The sequence below is a fragment of the Primulina eburnea genome, chromosome 9 (genome assembly GCF_022965805.1).
Source record: "Primulina eburnea isolate SZY01 chromosome 9, ASM2296580v1, whole genome shotgun sequence".
Lineage (NCBI taxonomy): Eukaryota > Viridiplantae > Streptophyta > Magnoliopsida > Lamiales > Gesneriaceae > Primulina > Primulina eburnea.
In genome coordinates this window covers 21,136,209-21,154,694 of record NC_133109.1, presented here as the reverse complement: position 1 = coordinate 21,154,694, position 18,486 = coordinate 21,136,209, and the positions used below count along the sequence as shown (strand labels likewise).

Below are 18,486 nucleotides of genomic sequence, written 5' to 3'. Positions count from 1 at the left end.
GTGTTCGCAAACGATGACGCAAGCCAAGACCGTTAGGGAACTCGAGCTCGAAATCGAGCAACTTAGGGGTACCATTACGAATTTACTTTATGACAAAGAGGAGTTGAAGAAATCTAGGGATCGCCTTCAAGTAGAAGTGGGGACAACTCACTTTCGACAAGAATTTTGCGGAAAAACAACTCAAAGATTACAAAGAAGAGTTGCAAGAGTTGCAAAAGTATGGTCAACAAATGTTTGCCACCTCCGAAGCTTGGTGCAACCACTATCACACTAAGAAATGGTTTTGTGACCAACTTCAACAAGAGTTCAATGCATATCATCATGAGATGAGAAATTATGTACAACAACTTGAGCTCAACAACCAAAACTTGAGTGCAGAAATCGCCAACCAACAAATTGCACTCGAACAAGAGCAACAACCACTAAATGCACAAGGAGAAGACACTAACGAGGAGTTAGGAGACGAAAACGTTACTGATTAGATTAAGCTCTCAAAAGTCTTTTGGAATAAGGACACTCTCGTTCATATTATTTTTTTTACATCTCACTACTTGTGTTTTGAAACCTATCGTATTCGTATTATAGAATTCAAGTTTAAATTTTTCCTTGAATCAATTGAACTCGAACCATGGATCATTTAACATGGATTTAAATTTCGAATTTATCAATCATTTCATATCTACATCGAGTTAACTCAAGTTCGAGGACGAAACTTCTAATAAGGAGGGAGGGATGTGAAGACCCGAAATCTTGCAACGAGAAAATCTATATATGTCATAGGAAATTTCAGCTCATTTTTGGCACAATATTTTTTTAGTTCCATACAATCATAATCATGAAAATTTGAATAATCATTGTCTCTTCATTATTGACCATTTATCACCATATGGAAGTGCACCAATCTTGGAAAAGATTCATGCAACCAAAATCACTCTCCATTTGCACTTAAGGAAAACCAAAATCACTCATGAATCTCGGATGTGTATCTTGAATCAAGAAGAGGCCACGTTAGTTTGAGAGGGAAGAGTGTAGTCACCCTTTTTGACTAAGCATTTAGCAACATTAAGGGAGTGATAAAAGCTTACCTTTGTAGCTGATTATCCAAGCCTATATAAGAAGAACCTAGGTGATAGTAATTCCACATCGCATACTGCAAAATCCCTCCTCGTAGCTACAGAAATTCGTAATATAGCTGCTGGAAAACAGGCCAAATTCGAAGCATTACGGCAGCCGAGTTCAAAGCTTTGCCGCGACCTTGTTCGAACGAGGTTCTTTTAGCACGTCCTGCTAGCGCCTTAATCCAAACGAAATCAGGTAAGTGGGCTTTTGCTGTGTATTTCTTTGTAACTTAAACTTTGTATGAGTATTTCATGACATTCTTCTATGTGTGTCAAACCATTTTCAAAAAATGCTATTATATATTTCATAAAATCTCGATCGATGTACGATATGTTCCTTCTATTTCCGATGTTCTTTGACTCTGCTGAGTTCATTCAAAATTTCCGATAAGTGTTTTTTGATATATCTGATTTCGTGTTGCATTATTATGATTCGAGTGAGATATGGAACAACGATTGTAAGTTCTACATGGCCCCCATCAGTGGGTATAAAACTGTGTTCTGGCCCTTATCAGTGGGTATAAAACTGTGTTCCGGCCCCATTCAGTGGGTATAAAATTGTGTTTTGGCCTCACCCCTTAGAGGACTAACATATGTGGGACAATTTGACCATGGAAAATGAGATGAATAACAATGTTTTCGTTTGTTCTGACTCGTTCTATTCTGAATTGCCTAATAATCTCTGTTTCGCATTTTGATTCCGATTCTGATCTGATATGAGATATTACGTTTTGAAAATCAGTTTGCAATAGGGGTTTTAAATTATATTTATATGTATTTGTGGTAATCGATCGGCCCCCACTTGCTGAGTGTTTCCCAAAACACTCACCCTTTACATTTCTCCCAAGATAAGAATGAAGATCAAGTAGACGAGGACGAATAAGACATGCTTTAGGGTTGGTGATGAAGTTTCGAGATATGAAGATTTCTCGCTTATGTTCTTCCTAAATTTCGATTCAAGTTGTACAACGCTTCCACACATTTTATTTCGTTTGGAATTTATCACTGTAACACACGATTATTTTGAGTTAATTATGAAATAGACTGGTTTTGGTTTATACTAAACTACGAGGCTTTTTGTTTGGCGATTATATGATTGTTGAACAACGCCGGTGTCAACTAATCTCGGTCTCGGGGCGTGATAGTTCGGCTAATGTTTTCAAAAACTTTTCGACACGAAATATGTTTTGGGAGCGTGTTTGGAATTAATGGGTCAACTTCTAAGCTCGTTGGGCTTAAAACTCTTTTAAGCTTTTAGTTAAACCATTTAGGGACCATTAGCTAGCTGATTAATAATTAATTAAGGCTACCCTACACCAATTACCCTCCCCACCAACTGACACCCTCTTCATTCCTCATTATTCTCTCGGTTCCATCCATTTCTAACCTCCTACAGCTGAAGGTTTCCTCGGTCACTTCTTGTTCTTGCAAAAGAAATCATTCTGGCGCTCGTTCTTTGATCTCCTCGCGTATAATACATCAAGACACACCACGTACTTTTATTTCTGCATCATATACGCTATATATATATATATATGATATTATGTGTTTATTTGTATGTGGAATTCTCGGTTCAGCATTATTCATGAAGATTTTTCAGTTTTGTTTGAAGTCTTTGCATTATTGAACATCCAACTCACGTTTGTTGTAATTTGCTGCAAGGGGAATGTCAACTGCTGTCACTATAAGTCTGAATCACATAATATTTAAGGGGAAACATTCTGGATTCGTGTTTTGGCCGTGGGTGGTTAGGGCCGAGAGGTTGGGTGGAGTTGTGGCTTGTTTTGGGTTGTGTTCGTACCAAAGGTGAAGCCGACGATGTGAAGGCAACTCCAGGCCTTGGACTTGTCTCTGATGGGTCTGAGTCATGATCTGGAAAATCTTGAACACTGCTGGTCTTGACTCTAGGGCCGCACGAGGGTGTCGAACCGAGGAGAGATCGGGTTTGAGCGTTTTGGATGTCTAGCGAGAATATGCAATTTCCAGCGTGCATGGGGCTGAGTCCTTGGGGGGTTTGTTTGGTCCAGTAGGGCCCTATAGTGGTCTAAGTGAGGTTGGTTAGGGGCTGGTCCGCTCGGGCGTGAGCTAGGATGTGAAATAGTGAAGCTTAGTCGCATTAGGATTCGAACTTGGCTTGTGCTGAAAATAGCATCCGATGGTGGTCTCGTTTTCATGGGTCTTAGTGGGCTGGAAAATGTGATTTAAGAGATGATAGGATTTATTTTAGGCATGGTTAAGTTGGGAGAAAATCGGTTGAATTTCGGGTTAAAACGGGACTCCGGTCCAAGTTTTAAAACAATTTGGTTAAGTTATGAAATGAGATCGAGTTTACGTCTAGGAATGATTTTAAATATGTTTTGGGACATTTTTAGGAGTTTAGTAAGATTCGGATCAAAATAATGAGTTTTTGATTTATCCGAGATTTAATCGCCGCACGAAATGTAAATTAAAGAATTAATTGAAACTCCTAGCTTTAAGCTTAATTAAATTATGGAAAATTATATTTAAGCTCAAATATTTATTCGAAGTCTAAGTTTTTAATTTGGGAATTTTATGCTAAGGTTTGGTTTAATTCGGGATTAAAACACATTAATATGTTATATTTAAAGATTAATTTAAAAGTCATCGATTTAGGCCAAATAAAAATTTGAGAAATTTCACGTAGGCTTAAATAATTATTTGAAACATTTTAGAGTCAATTGAATTAAGAAAATGTTAAAAACGTGAAATTTTACGTCTAGGGGCAAAACGGTAATTTTTGGTGTTCCAGGGGCAAAATAGTCATTTCGCACCCAGGGTGAGATTTTGGTCATGGCAGTGCCCTGAGCACATTTTATAACATTTTAAACGTTTATGCATCATGATTACGATTTTTATGAAATTATGTTAAGTACGGTGCATGCTTGTTTTGAAAGAAAAAGTTACGTATATGCATGTTTTATTAATGGGTGAATATGATGTTATTTTTGAAGGATGAGAATTGGTTGTGACTGACTATGTATATGTATACGATGACATGAGATATGATGAGCTGAGGCCTGAGCTCAGTGGACGGGTAATGCTGTCGCTGATGTTCTCCGTCGCCCGGTACCGTGGTTTTACGTAGATGGATCCATCGATGGAGCTAATACGAAAGTCACAACTAATGAACTGAATTAAATTAAATGAAAATGTATACGTATATGATGATACGAGATGACATGATTTGACATGATATGATTTTATACGACACGTTTATGCTATGCTTTGAAGTTCATGAAATATATGTTGAGTATGATATTTTTCACTGCTGTGTGCAATGTATATGTACTTTTTATTCCTGGTACAAGTGTGTTGAGTCTTTAGACTCACTAGGCGTGTGTGATACAAGTGAGCCTGAGGATGAGGGGACTGGAGGTGCCGAACTCTGAGTAGACAGACCTGGTGCGGTGACCTGACCTGAGGACCGCATGTTTTTCCGCATTATGATTTACGAGTTTTGAGAGGAATTAAACATTTTCATATGTTGATGATTTTAAGATTTTTACTCATTTATGTTTACGTACGATTTTGGACGAGTTTGGTTAATTTGAACTGCACTATTTTTACTGTCAAACATTTAAGATCATTTTTAAATGTTATATTTTTCTGTAGAACGCATACATGCAAAACGTTTAAATGTTATTTTGAAAATACGAGCTTTTATTTAAAAAAAAAATTTCCGCACTCTTAAATGGGTAGACGATTCAGTGGGTGCACAAGAAACTGTTAAATCAATTCTCCTGTCAGGACTGAAATTACCTCGTTAAGGTCTGGTTGAGGGCCATCATCAAACTCGGGGGTGTTGTAATAGGCGTTGATGACCTTGGGATTGAAATTGTACACCCTGTTGCGAACAAATACTCGGCAACTTTGCAGACCTCTCATCACATACTCCCGGTGATATGTTGGTAGAACTCAAGCACGGGTCTGCGACTGTGGAGAATATACCTTGCGATTTGAGGAAATTAATCATATTATCTCTGAAAAATGCTTCCATGTCGATATTTCTTTCTTCAACAAGGTTCCGGCTTGAATAGAGTGACCACTGTGAGAGAGCCTTCTCAATGTAGAACTTGGTATTGAAGGTTCTGTCAGAGTCATAGTGGCTGAGATCATTGTTGTCCGGGAGGTCTTCAACATCTGGCACAACATTGTTACTATCAGAGGAAGCTTACATGTCTTCCTCAAACATGTCATCAGTGATTTTGGAAGATGAGTCGGTGGAACTAGTGAGGCGATTCTCTTCAAATTCTCGCATCATCTCAGGGTCAGGTTCGTCATCAGATTCTTGAGCAGGTGGTGCAGGGGCAGAGTGCTTGGCCTTCATCAAATTGGTTAGCACTTGGGCCAAGGAAACCTCGTCCTCATCAAAGAATGTTGGTTTCTTCTGTTCGGATTGTGGAGCATCATCAGTAGAGCTTGAAACTTTCTCATCAGAAGAGGTGGGGGAGCTCTTTTTCGCGGTTTTCGATGTGGTCTTTTTACGGGCCACCAACTCGTAGTCCGCGTTGGACTTTCCACATAAAATTCATTTTCCGGCTAGCCTAGAGCTATGGTTTCGATAGGAACAAAGCCTCTGCAACAGGTATGGTTTCCAGACTTGGAGCAGTGGGTATTTCAGCAAATGTTGCTGGAGAAAGACAACATCCTCTCTATGACCCATCTCGCTTCGGATGTACAGTGGATCGTAATTGTGTCCTGCCATTGTGGAATTCAAATGGATTAAACGAGGGTGAAGAGTATTTCGAAGAGAAACTGAGGGAATAACAAACAATTTGGCTGAGGATTTGCAGAGAACGTGAGTAATAGTGAGAGCCATTGTGGGTTAAAACATTCAGTATAACGATAACAAAATTAAACACCCATCAAATCATAACAAAATTCTGGGTTAGTTTCCAATGGTAAAAAAATACTAACGGATGAATATATTTCCGAATATTGCTACATGATTTTATCCAGCATAATTGATTTCAAAATTAATTCCATATTTAAACTTCTCATCGGTCAACCCACAAAACTATCAGAAATAATAGATATTTTATTTCTAGCAAAAACGTATTTTTCACTGAATTTTTCTTTTTTTAAGTATTCATACCTTCTTGACTCAACAATATTCACAGTAATATGTATATACCTGCCCTAATTATGCCTAGCAACAGAATGTAACAAAATTAGAAACATGAAAACAAGTATGAGATATGTTCGCAGATGAAATATTTTCACAAATGTTGGCAACATCTCTTGATAATATGTCCAATTCCAAACATTTGTTTTGATTTTTTTTGCACATTTAGAGGCTTATCAACTTTCCGTTCATAGAAGTGGTAGCTTCCACACTAGAAGAACGATCTTTTTTAGGACTATTCTAGGTAGCTTTTTCCAATTTATTCTATTTTTACTTTTGTATTAAATTCAGAAGAGGTAGCTCCCACTCTAAAAGCACAGTCTTCATTGGACGCCTTTAGGTAGCTTCTTTCAATCTTTTCTTCTGATACAGAACATATTTATAACTTACTTTTCTTTTTTACTCAATCTTCTCAAGTACCCTTTTACACAGGTCAATGTCATGAAGTACATGATCATCCTTCAACTACTTTGTGATTTAATCAGATTATTAATCATGTCCAAGTGTGTTAAGTTAAATTTTACAAGAAATTGTAAATACACCAGAAGATTATGCAACATTATTCTAACACATCATATCACAATATGAATGAAATGCAGAATGCCTAAGTCCTAAAAATGAACATGCATGTTAGGTGTTGTCCGAGATGTTGTAACATTTAAGACGACACCTACGGTGGTTTTTTAGGCAGAACAAATGCTGAGACACTTCCTAAGGTTGGAAAATTTCTCAAAATCTAATGCTTTTGTGAATATGTCGGTCAGTTGGTTATTTGTACCAACAAATTCCATGCGGATCAAACATTTTTCTACTATATCTCGAATAAAATGATGTCGGATGTCAATGTTGTTTGTTCGAGAGTGTTGTACTGGATTTTTTGAAATATCAATTGCACTAAAATTATCACAGTACACAAGTAGGGTTTCACTCTTAAGTCCATAATCTTCTACCATTTGTTTGATCTATAGCAGTTGAGAGCAAAAACTTCCAGCTGACACATACTCAAATTCAACAGTTGAAAGTGAAACACAATTTTGTTTCCTACTATTCCATGAGATTAAATTATTGCCAAGATAAAAACAACCTTCAGATGTACTCTTTCTATCATCTAAATCACCAGCCCAATCAGCATTAGAAAAACCCACCAAATTGGAATTAGTTTCTTGAGTGTACCATAATCCTAAATCAATTGTTGCTGCTATGTAACGTAGAATACGCTTAACAGCTTTTAAGTGAGAAATTTTAATATTGGCTTGGTATCTAGCACACAAGAATACACTAAACATGATGTCAGGTCGATTGGATGTCAAATACAGGAGGATTCCAATGATGCTACGGTATAAAGTGTTGTAAACATTTTCGACAACATAATCTTTGCACAATTTTTCACTCGAGCCTATAGGTGTCTTTATGTGCTTGGTGTTTTCATTTGTAAATTTTTTAACTAGATTTTTTGCATACTTACTTTAACACAGAAAAATGTCATCATGCATTTGTTTAATTTGCAGACCAAGAAAGAAACTCAACTCACCAAACATGCTCATTTCAAAAGTAGATGACATACACTCAACAAAATCATCAACATGTTTTTTAGAGGATGCACCAAAAATTATGTCATCAACATAGACTTGGCTTACCTTTAGAATTTTGAATAAAAATAGTTTTTCTACATCACATTGTTTGAAGTCAATTTCAAGTAGATACTCGGTCATAGTTTCATACCAAGCACGTGGTGATTGCTTCAAGCCATATATTGTGTTTTTCAATTTGTAGACATGATCCAAACGATATGGATTCTCAAAACCTTTAGGCTGTCTTACATAGACTTCCTCACACAAAATGTCATTCAAAAATGGACTTTTGACATCCAATTGAAAAAGTTTGATTTTTCATATAGCATGCAATTGATATCAATAGTCGGACTGAGTCAATACGAGCAATAAGAGCAAAGGTCTAATCAAAATCAACCCCTTCAATCTGTATGTACTCTTGAGCAACCAACCTTGCTTTGTTTCGAATGATGTTTTCTGACTCTTTGGTTTTATTTTTTAAAATCCATTTTGTACCAATTATATTTCCATGGTCAGGAGGTGGAACTAAATGCCATACATCTTTTCAAACAAAATTTTTCAAGCTCATCATGCATTATATTGGTCCAAAACTCATCTTTTAATGCTTCTTCGACATTTTTGGGTTCGAGATTTGAAACAAAACATGAAAATCTGACCTGTGAGTACATAGAGTTCATGTACACTAGTCCAACCATCTTGCGATAATCGATCTTTTCTTTCTTTGGAGTTTGAATTTTTCCACACACATTTTCAATTATTTGAGATGATGGATAATTTTTCTAAATTTTGGTTAGAACATTTTGTCCATCATGGGTATATATTGCTCAAAACTGAATGAACTCAATTCATTTTCCTACTAAACCGAACCAACCATGTTTTATTTATTTTTTAAAAAATCAATCAAACAGAAACCTATTTAAAATTGGTAATTTCAGTCAGTAACCAACTTAACCCATTTTTCAGGAAAATAATTAAGAAATAGATAATCAGGAACTAAATTATTGGTTTTTCTAGAGCTTAATAATACTTATTCAAAGCACACACCGGTGCTTTCTACATAGCTTCATTTTAGGAAAAAATATGCTAGAACCCTGAATAATGTACTTTAAATACTATTCAAAACACAGTTACATACACCGACTATTGTATCATCACAGTACACGGCATAGAATTAGAAAAACAAGGAAAACAAATCAATTTCTTCTCAACACACAAAAAACTGCAAAATCAAAGAATTCAAGACCCCAAAAAATCAATCTCAGGCATAAGAATTGGTGACTACAATAAAAAAAAATCAATAGAATGTGAAAAAAACAATTAACAAATCAAATACACAAAAAATTCCCTGATTACAATTTTATGGTAGCTGACACTAGGATTTGGAAAGAGGAATCCCAAAGGAGGATGGGTACATGAGAAAAAGAGAAAGCATTAACATAGAGGACTCAATTAGAAGAGTTCTGTTAGAGTAAAATAATTGGAAAGCAGCCCAACCTTTCGTAAGTGTTGATTTCTTACCCGCCGTCTTTCGGCGCGCCTACATAAGGATAAAAAAAAAGATGATTCTGACGATGCTACGACCGAGGCTATCTGTCACGCCCCGTGTCCGAAGCGTCGGTGACATCCGGCATTGTTTAATTACTTTAAAATAATTAAGCCTCGTATCAAAACAAACCAGTCTTTTTCATAAATTAATATTGTCTTTACAATGACAATGAAATGAAAATTACATCAGAGTTTCAGAAGCGGAATTAAAATAAAATCAGAAACTCTTGAGTCTTGATCTGGATCATCGATTCACCAACCCCAGAAAGCTTCCTGCTCCTCCTCATTTATTTGCTCTTCAGTTTTATCTGAAATTTTTAAGGGGTGAGTGTTTTGAGAAACACTCAGCAAGTGGGGGTCGATCGATTTTCAATGATACATATTGAATTTAATCTTTAAACCGTTCTTTAACAATCTTTCAAATCTTATTACTTTTAACTCATCATAACAGAAACGAATCGAACAAAAGACAAAGTTCTCTTTTTCAGATGATTCGAAATAGTTCAGAAGCAACTCAGATAATTTCAGACACAACACTGTTACTCATCTCATTTTCATAGTCAATTTGTCCCCAATATGTTAGTCCTCTAAGGGGTGAGGCCAGAACTCGGTTTTATACCCCCCGGTGGGGGCCAAACAGAAATGGTTTTATACCCGCCATTGGGGCCAGACAGAAATGGTTTTATACCCACCATTGAGGGGCCAGAACATATCACAATTCTCGTCCCATTTCAAATCCGAATTGTAACAGTGTGCATAATATTCACAGACAACAGACTGAACTTATCAGATTTTTCAGAGTTCAGATTTTCAAACAGACACAGCAGAATCAAAGAATTCGAAGCATAGAAGAAACATATAATCGATCGAAATTTTAAACAAAACAGATAGCAATTTTCGAAAATAAGGACACACTTACATGTATGTCATGTTATGTATATCAAAGTTTAAAAATACAAAAAGATATGTAACAAAATCCCACTTACCGTAATTTGAAGGTAGGTTCGAACGTTGCAGATTTTGGCACGAAGTTTCCTCTCAGATTTCGGGCAGCACTTCGACTTATAATTTTAACAGAACACTTATTATTTCAGCAGAACTTCGACGTGAATTTTTGATCGCCTGCACTGCAAGAACTTCCTTCCCTTTCCTTGCTCTCCTTTGGCCAAATTTTGAGAGTACTTTTTGATGTACTTTTCTTCCAACCTTGAGGTAGTATTTATAGGAGAAATATGGCCCTTCCCTACCCCTTTGGCCGAAACTTGAAGCCCAAGAATGGACTTGAATGTGCTCATAATGGTGGTCAAAGGTAATCCAAGCACCAAAGGTCTTTTCCTACATCATTAATGTGTCCTGGTCTCTCAGCTCCTCTATTAGCTCCTTCATGGATTAACTCAAAGGTCATCTCTTGCATATTAAGTTTGTCCTATCCTTTAGCTTTTCCCTTAGCTTCTTCCTTGGTTATCTCAAGGGTCATCTCTTGCATATTAAGTTTTTCCAATTCCTTGGCTCATCTTTTAGCTCCCTTTTTTTGTCTTGTTAGGAAAAGCTTTGTTGAGCTGAAAGATCGAGTCCTTGAGCTGGGGTTTTACTCCTCCAGTGATAATTCTTCAATGGATGTGGTTACTTGCAGCTTTGCCTCACGTTGAGCCAGTCTCCGAGCTTTGAAGCTACTTCCTCGAGTCAAGTTATCTGAAATATGATTTTCTTCGGATCGAAATTTCTGGGTTCTCACATCTCTCCCTTCTTATTGAAAGTTTCGTCCTTGAAACTTGGGTCAGCTCGAGCTTTTGAATAAATGAGGATATTTTGAGCACATTTTCTCTTCGAGTTCCCAAGTGGCCTCCCTTTCGGTATGATTTGACCGCTGCACTTTGACCGATGGGATTGTCTAGTGCCTCAACACTTGGTCTTTTGTGTCCACTATTCGGATAGGGACTTCTTCATATTTGAGTTCTTCATTGAGATTTCCTTCAATTATCAGTGGTGCAACCTTGAGTACATGACTCGGGTCTGGGACATATTTCTTCAGCTGTGAGATGTGGAAAACATTTGAATTTTGGACATATCTTGCGGCAAAGCTAGACGATAGGCTAAGGTTCCCACCTTTTCTAATATCTCGAACGGTCCCACATATCTCGCGTTTAACTTTCCGGATTTCCTGAACCGAACCACTCCTTTCATAGGAGAGACCTTGACGTAAGCCTTCTCACCAATCTCCAGTTCTAACGGTCTTCTCTTTAAATCTGCCCAGCTCTTTTGTCTATCTTGGGCTGCTTTGAGTCTTTCTTTGATTATGACTACTTTATCAACGGTTAACTGAATGAGTTTCGGTCCGATAACAGCTTTTTCTCCGACCTCGTCCCAATATAGAGGCGACCTACACTTCCGACCATACAAAGCCTCATATGGAGCCATCTCAATACTACTATGGTAGCTGTTGTTATAGGCGAACTCTATTATCGGTAATTGTTTATTCCAATTCCCATGAAAGTCCAGTGCGCATGCCCTTAACATATCTTAGAGGGTTTGAATAGTCCTTTCAGTTTGGCCATCAGTCTGAGGATGATAGGCCGTGCTGAGAGTAACCTTAGTTCCCATAGCCTTTTGGAAACTTTTCCAAAATCTTGATACAAATCTTGGATCTCTGTCAGACAGAATACTCGCTGGAACTCCATGTAGCCTCACTATGTTGTCCATATACAAGGTGGCTAATTTATCCAAATTATAATTCATCTGTACTGGTAAGAAATGGGCAGACTTGGTCAATCTGTCGATGATTACCCAGATCCCATCGTGGCCCTGTCTTGATCGTGGTAGTCCTACTACGAAATCCATGGAGATGTTATCCTACTTCCACTTTGGTATCTCCAATGGCTGTAAAAGTCCTCCAGGCCTTTGATGTTCTGCCTTGACTTGTTTACAGATTAAACACTTTGCAACAAAGACAGCTACGTCTTACTTCATCCCGTTCCACCAGTAATTATTCTTCAAGTCTCTAAACATTTTGGTACTTCTTGGATGTACTGAAAATCTCGATTTATGTGCCTCGGCCATTATCTCTTCTCGAATTCCATCGATGTTTGGCACATACAATCGTCCTTTCATCCAAAGGATACCATCTTTATCAATTTGAAATTCTGGAACTTTTCCTCCTTGGATTTGTTCTTTAATTCTCGGGATGGAGGTGTCCTGACTCTGTTTCAATTTGATGGTCTCTTGGAGACTTGTTTGTACTGATAGTGAAGACAAGCTCACCTTTCTAGGGTTCCTTCGACTCAACGCATCTGCCACCTTATTTGCCTTACCCGGATGGTAATTGATTGACAGGTCATAGTCTTTGAGAAGTTCCATCCACCTTCTTTGCCTCATGTTTAATTCCTTCTGAGTGAAAATGTACCTGAGGCTCTGGTGATCAGTAAAGACTTCGCATTTTACTCCATAAAGGTAGTGCCTCCAGATTTTAAGCGCAAATACTACTGCGGCCAACTCCAAGTCATGAGTGGGGTAATTCTGCTCAAATGGTTTTAGTTGCCGTGAAGCATAAGCGATTACCTGACCCTCTTGCATAAGTACACACCCCAATCCTTTCTTTGATGCGTCACTGTATACAGTGAAATTCTTACCATCCTCGGGAAGAATGAGTACTGGTGTGGATGCGAGTTTTGTCTTCAGGGTTTCGAAACTCTTTTCACAAACTTCATTCCAAATAAATTTTGAATTTTTCTGAGTAAGTTTGGTGAGTGGAATGGCTATCGAAGAAAATCCTTCCACAAATTTTCTATAGTAGCCTGCTAAACCTAGAAAACTCCTTACTTCAGTCACTGTCTTTGGTTGTGGCCAATTCTTGATTGCTTCTACCTTCTTAGGATCGACTGACACCCCTAATTCAGAAATTATATGTCCTAGGAACGCCACACTTTTTAACCAAAATTCACACTTATTGAATTTGGCATATAATTCTTTATCTCGCAGTGTTTGCAACGTGAGACTCAATTGTTCTCTGTGTTCTTCCTCACTTGGTGAGTATACCAAGATATCATCTACAACCACAAAATTGTCGAGATATGGTTTGAACACTCGATTCATAAGGTCCATGAATGCTGCAGGAGCATTTGTTAGACCGAAAGGCATTATTGTAAATTCGTAATGTCCATATTTTGTCCTAAAAGCAGTTTTTAGGGATATCCTCAGTTTTGACTTTCAGTTGATGATAACCAGATCTTAGATCAAGTTTTGAGAAGACTTTGGCTCCTTTTAGCTGATTGAAAAGATCGTCTATTCTCGGGAGTGGGTACTTATTCTGTACGGTGATCTTGTTTAACTCCCGGTAATCAATGCATAGCCTCATGCTTCCGTCTTTTTTCTTTACGAACAGCACTAGGGCTCCCCACGGAGATGCACTAGGGCGGATCTGCTTCTTGTCCAGTAATTCTTGTAGTTGCTCTTTTAACTCTTTTAGTTCCGCTGGAGCCATTTGGTATGGTGCTTTTGAGATTGGTGTATCACCAGGGACCAAATTGATTTCAAATTCTATTTCCCTATCAGGTATCTCACCCGGTAAATCATCGGGAAAAACCTCTGGGAATTCTTGAACAATTAGAATATCTTCCAACTTTGGGACCTCTTCTACTTTGATCTCATCGATCATTGCTAGATAAATTTCTTCTCCTCCTTTTATGGCCTTCCAGACTTGTGAGGCCGATAACAGAGATTTTCTTTCTTTGGATTTTCCGTGATATATGACTTCCTCTTTAGTCGGAGTCTGAAGTCTAATATATTTATTTTGACAGTCTACTATCGCATGGTTTTTAGTTAACCAGTCCATTTCAAGAATGATGTCAAACTCAACCATATTGAATTGAATCAATTCCACTTCAAAAGTTTGTTTGCTGATACAAATTTTACAATTCCGATAAACTTTGTGGGTCTCAATTATTTTGCTTGCCGGTGTTGCCACTCTTAATGGTTCACTAAGAGTATCAAGTTCACGTTTAAGTTTCTTAGGTGTAGCACCACAATTGAATAAAGTGTAAGCAGGTATTTCATTGAATAAGATAATACCTGCCACCACTTTATTTGTGTTATCAGCTTCCTCCTGAGTTATTGCATACACCCGGGCATTAGTCTTATTTTCATTATGCTTTCTGGGTCCCGTTCCTTTTTCTTTGTTTTCCGGACATTCTTTAATTCGATGACCCACCTGTCCACACTTGAAACATGCACCTGTCTTCCAATATCATTCTCCGGTATGATACTGTTTACAGGTGTCGCACCACTTCCCTTCCCTATTGCCAGTATTGCCAGAGCTTCCTTTGAAAGGCCCACTTGAATAATTTGGTTTCTTAAACTTAGGACCATTCTGAGTAGATTGATTTACCATCGGTCTTTTGTTCTTGTTATCTTCCTCGCGGCGTTTGATATCTGTTTCTGCGCTCATTGCCGCGCCCATCAAATCCGCGAAATTGTTTGGCTTGAGCACTGCCAAAGCCGATTGAATCCGGCTGTTGAGTCCCTTCTTATAACGATGCATTTTTAGCGTTTCATCAGACATGATCGTTGGGACATAGATTCCCAGATCGTTGAATCTTGAAGTCTATTCCATCACTGACATGTCTGGGGTTTGCTTGAAGTTTTCAAATTCGTTCAACTTCTGCAGACGAAATTCAGCTGGATAGTATTGTTTCAAAAATTCTCTCTTAAAAAATCTGCCATGTAATCTCTTCCAATTAAGCTAGAGATGGTGACACAGTCTCCCACCACTTCTGTGCTCTGTTCTTTAGAAACGGTGTTACAACCTCCACTCTCAATTCTTCAGGTATTTCCAGTAAATGCAGTTGTGTTTCGACATTTTTGAGCCAGTTGTGGCTGACTTCAGGGTCTGGGTTCCCATAGAAAGTTGGAACTCGATTTCTTTTCAGGTATTCATAATGTTATTTAATCCCACGCAGTTGTGGCTCTTGTGGTGGTTGGATGGCGTCAGCCAATGGGTTCACGAACCCTTGCAATGTCGTGGCTACAATAGTAGCTATTGCCATCATATCTTCTTGACTGAGATTCACTCTCGGTGGTGGTGGTGTATTTTCATTTTGGTTGGCGCCACGAGGGTTACGGTTGTTTCGGGGTGGTCTGCCTGCCATTACCTAGGATAAAAATCGAGGTAAAGCATCAGAATCATATAAAGGATAGAAAGACACAAATAATAGAAACAAAGTTGTCATGGAAAAATTTCGATACTAAGAGTTGCGAAGCGATTGAAGGGATAAATTTTTGAAGTCTATTCAAAATTTAGGAAACAGATGAAAGTTGGACTCAAAGTGGGATGCACTATGATTTTGCCAAAATTTTGACTTCGTCAAATTTTATCTATCAAAATCCCAGCATGATTATGAACCTGGCGGCTCTGATACCACTTAAATGTCACGCCCCGTGTCCGAAGCGTCGGTGACATCCGGCATTGTTTAATTACTTTAAAACAATTAAGCCTCGTATCAAAATAAACCAGTCTTTTTCATAAATTAATATTGCCTTTACAATGACAATGAAATGAAAATTACATCAGACTTTCAGAAGCGGAATTAAAAGAAAATCAGAAACTCTTGAGTCTTGAACTGGATCATCGATTCACCCACCCCAGAAAGCTTCCTGCTCCTCCTCATTTATTTGCTCTTCAGATTTATCTGAAATTTGTAAGGGGTGACTGTTTTGGGAAACACTCAGCAAGTGGGGGTCGATCGATTTTCAATGATACATATAGAGTTTAATCTTTAAACCGTTCTTTAACAATCTTTCAAATCTTATTACTTTTAACTCATCATAACAGAAACGAATCGAACAAAAGACAAAGTTCACTTTTCAGATGATTCGAAATAGTTCAGAAGCTACTCAGATAATTTCAGACAAAACAGACACAACACTGTTACTCGTCTCATTTCCATGGTCAAATTGTCCCCAATATGTTAGTCTTATAAGGGGTGAGGCCAGAACTCGGTTTTATACCCATCGGTGGGGGCAAAACAGAAATTGTTTTATACCCACCATTGGGGGCCAGACAGAAATGGTTTTATACCCACCATTGGGGGGCCAGAACAGAATCACAATTCTCGTCCCATTTCCGAATTGTAACAGTGTACACAGAATTCAGAGACAACAGACATAACTTATCAGATTTTTCATAGTTCAGATTTTCAGACAGACACAGCGGAATCAAAGGAATTCGAAGCATAGAAGAAACATATAATCGATCGAAATTTTGAGCAAAACAGATAGCAATTTTCTAAAATAAGGGCATTCTTACATGTATGTCATATTATGTATATCAAAGTTTAAAAATACAAAAAGATATGTAACAAAAGCCCACTTACAGTAATTTGAAGGTAGGTTCGAACGTTGCAGATTTTGGCACGAAGTTTCCTCTCGGATTTCGGGCAGCACTTCGACTTATAATTTTAACAGAACACTCTTATTATTTCAGTAGCACTTCGACGCGAATTTTTGATCGCCTGCACTGCAAGAACTTCCTTCCCTTTCCTTGCTCTCCTTTGGCCAAATTTTGAGAGTACTTTTTGATGTACTTTTCTTCCAACCTTGAGGTAGTATTTATAGGAGAAATATGGCCCTTACCTACCCCTTTGGCCGAAACTTGAAGCCCAAGAATGGACTTGAATGTGCTCATAATGGTGGTCAAAGGTAATCCAAGCACCAAAGGTCTTTTCCTGCATCATTAATGTGTCCTGGTCTCTCAGCTCCTCTCTTAGCTCCTTCATGGATTAACTCAATGGTTATCTCTAGCATATTAAGTTTGTCCTATCCTTTAGCTCTTCCCTTAGCTTCTTCCTTGGTTATCTCAAGGGTCATCTCTTGCATATTAAGTTTGTCCAATTCCTTGGCTCATCTTTTAGCTCCCTTTTTTGGTCTTGTTAGGACAAGCTTAGTTGAGCTGTTTTGAGCTGAAAGATCGAGTCCTTGAGCTGGGGTTTTACTCCTCCAGTGATAATTCTTCCATGGATGTGGTTACGTGCAGCTTTGCCTCACGTTGAGCCAGTCTCCGAGCTTTGAAGCTACTTCCTCGAGTCAAGTTATCTGAAATATGATTTTCTTCGGATCGAAATTTCCGGGTACTCACACTATCGAGGCCAGATTCCAGTGCTGCTGCGGTAAAGTGAATTGATGTGAGATTGGGCCAAGCTAGGGCAAGTGGTCGAATGCCAGAAATCTCAAATTTGAAAGGAAGTCCCGAGTCTGAGACCTAATTCAACAAAACTCTCCTAGCAAAAAAAATATTCGATTTGGTCAATTTTTACTGCATCAGAGGTGCAATCCTACAAAAAGTTGTATATAAATATTAATTAAAAATAATTTCACATATATCAAAAAATGTATGGTATGTCTCTTGTAAGAAAGTTTAGCAGATTTATATTTGTGAGACGGATGGACTCAGTCTATATTTGGAGTTAAATCTAATACTTTTTGTATAAAAAGTAATACATTTCCACGACCTGGATCAGATAGATGATTTGTCTCACAAAATTGACTCGTGAGACGATCTTATAGAAGTTTATGTGAAACTTTAAATTGGAATTGATGATAATGCACCCATCTGAACAAATTTTTTTTTCTATTCGATCTGTATTTTGTTCCCAAACAATAATGTTGATTTTTCTCTCAAATCCATGTCATTAATTCCAACATCACATTTGGTCAGAAATTGTATCTCGCAATTGTTATCTTACTTTAAAAATCAATTTGGATTGAAATATGATAAAGTTCTTTCTATCTTTAACGATAGATCACCATTGTTGTTTAGAGCTGATTTTTGTTAAAAGTGGTGGAGATATAAATGGAGGGAGGAATGGCAAATTTATAGACAATTTACGACGATTTATAGAAAACAATCGCTATTACCAACGGTTTTTAAAACCGTCGCTATATTATGCGACAGTCTTTATAAAACCGTCGCTATATTAAGCGAAGATTTTTAAATAAACCGTAGCTTAACGAAGCTACGGTTTTAAAAAAAAATTCACTCTTGATTTACAAAATTAATAATCTACTGTACAAAAATTCATAAATAAAATACTACGCTATAATTCATAAACAAACTACA

General features: G+C 37.7%; 1 long non-coding RNA gene across 1 annotated transcript; it reads left to right on the top strand.

The window, feature by feature from the left end:
• Positions 1 to 2,502: 2,502 nt before the first annotated feature.
• On the top strand, positions 2,503 to 4,758 carry LOC140840449 (uncharacterized). The gene is made up of 2 exons (XR_012119986.1): positions 2,503 to 2,587; positions 4,473 to 4,758. It is a non-coding gene; the product is annotated as an uncharacterized lncRNA (long non-coding RNA).
• Positions 4,759 to 18,486: the final 13,728 nt, after the last annotated feature.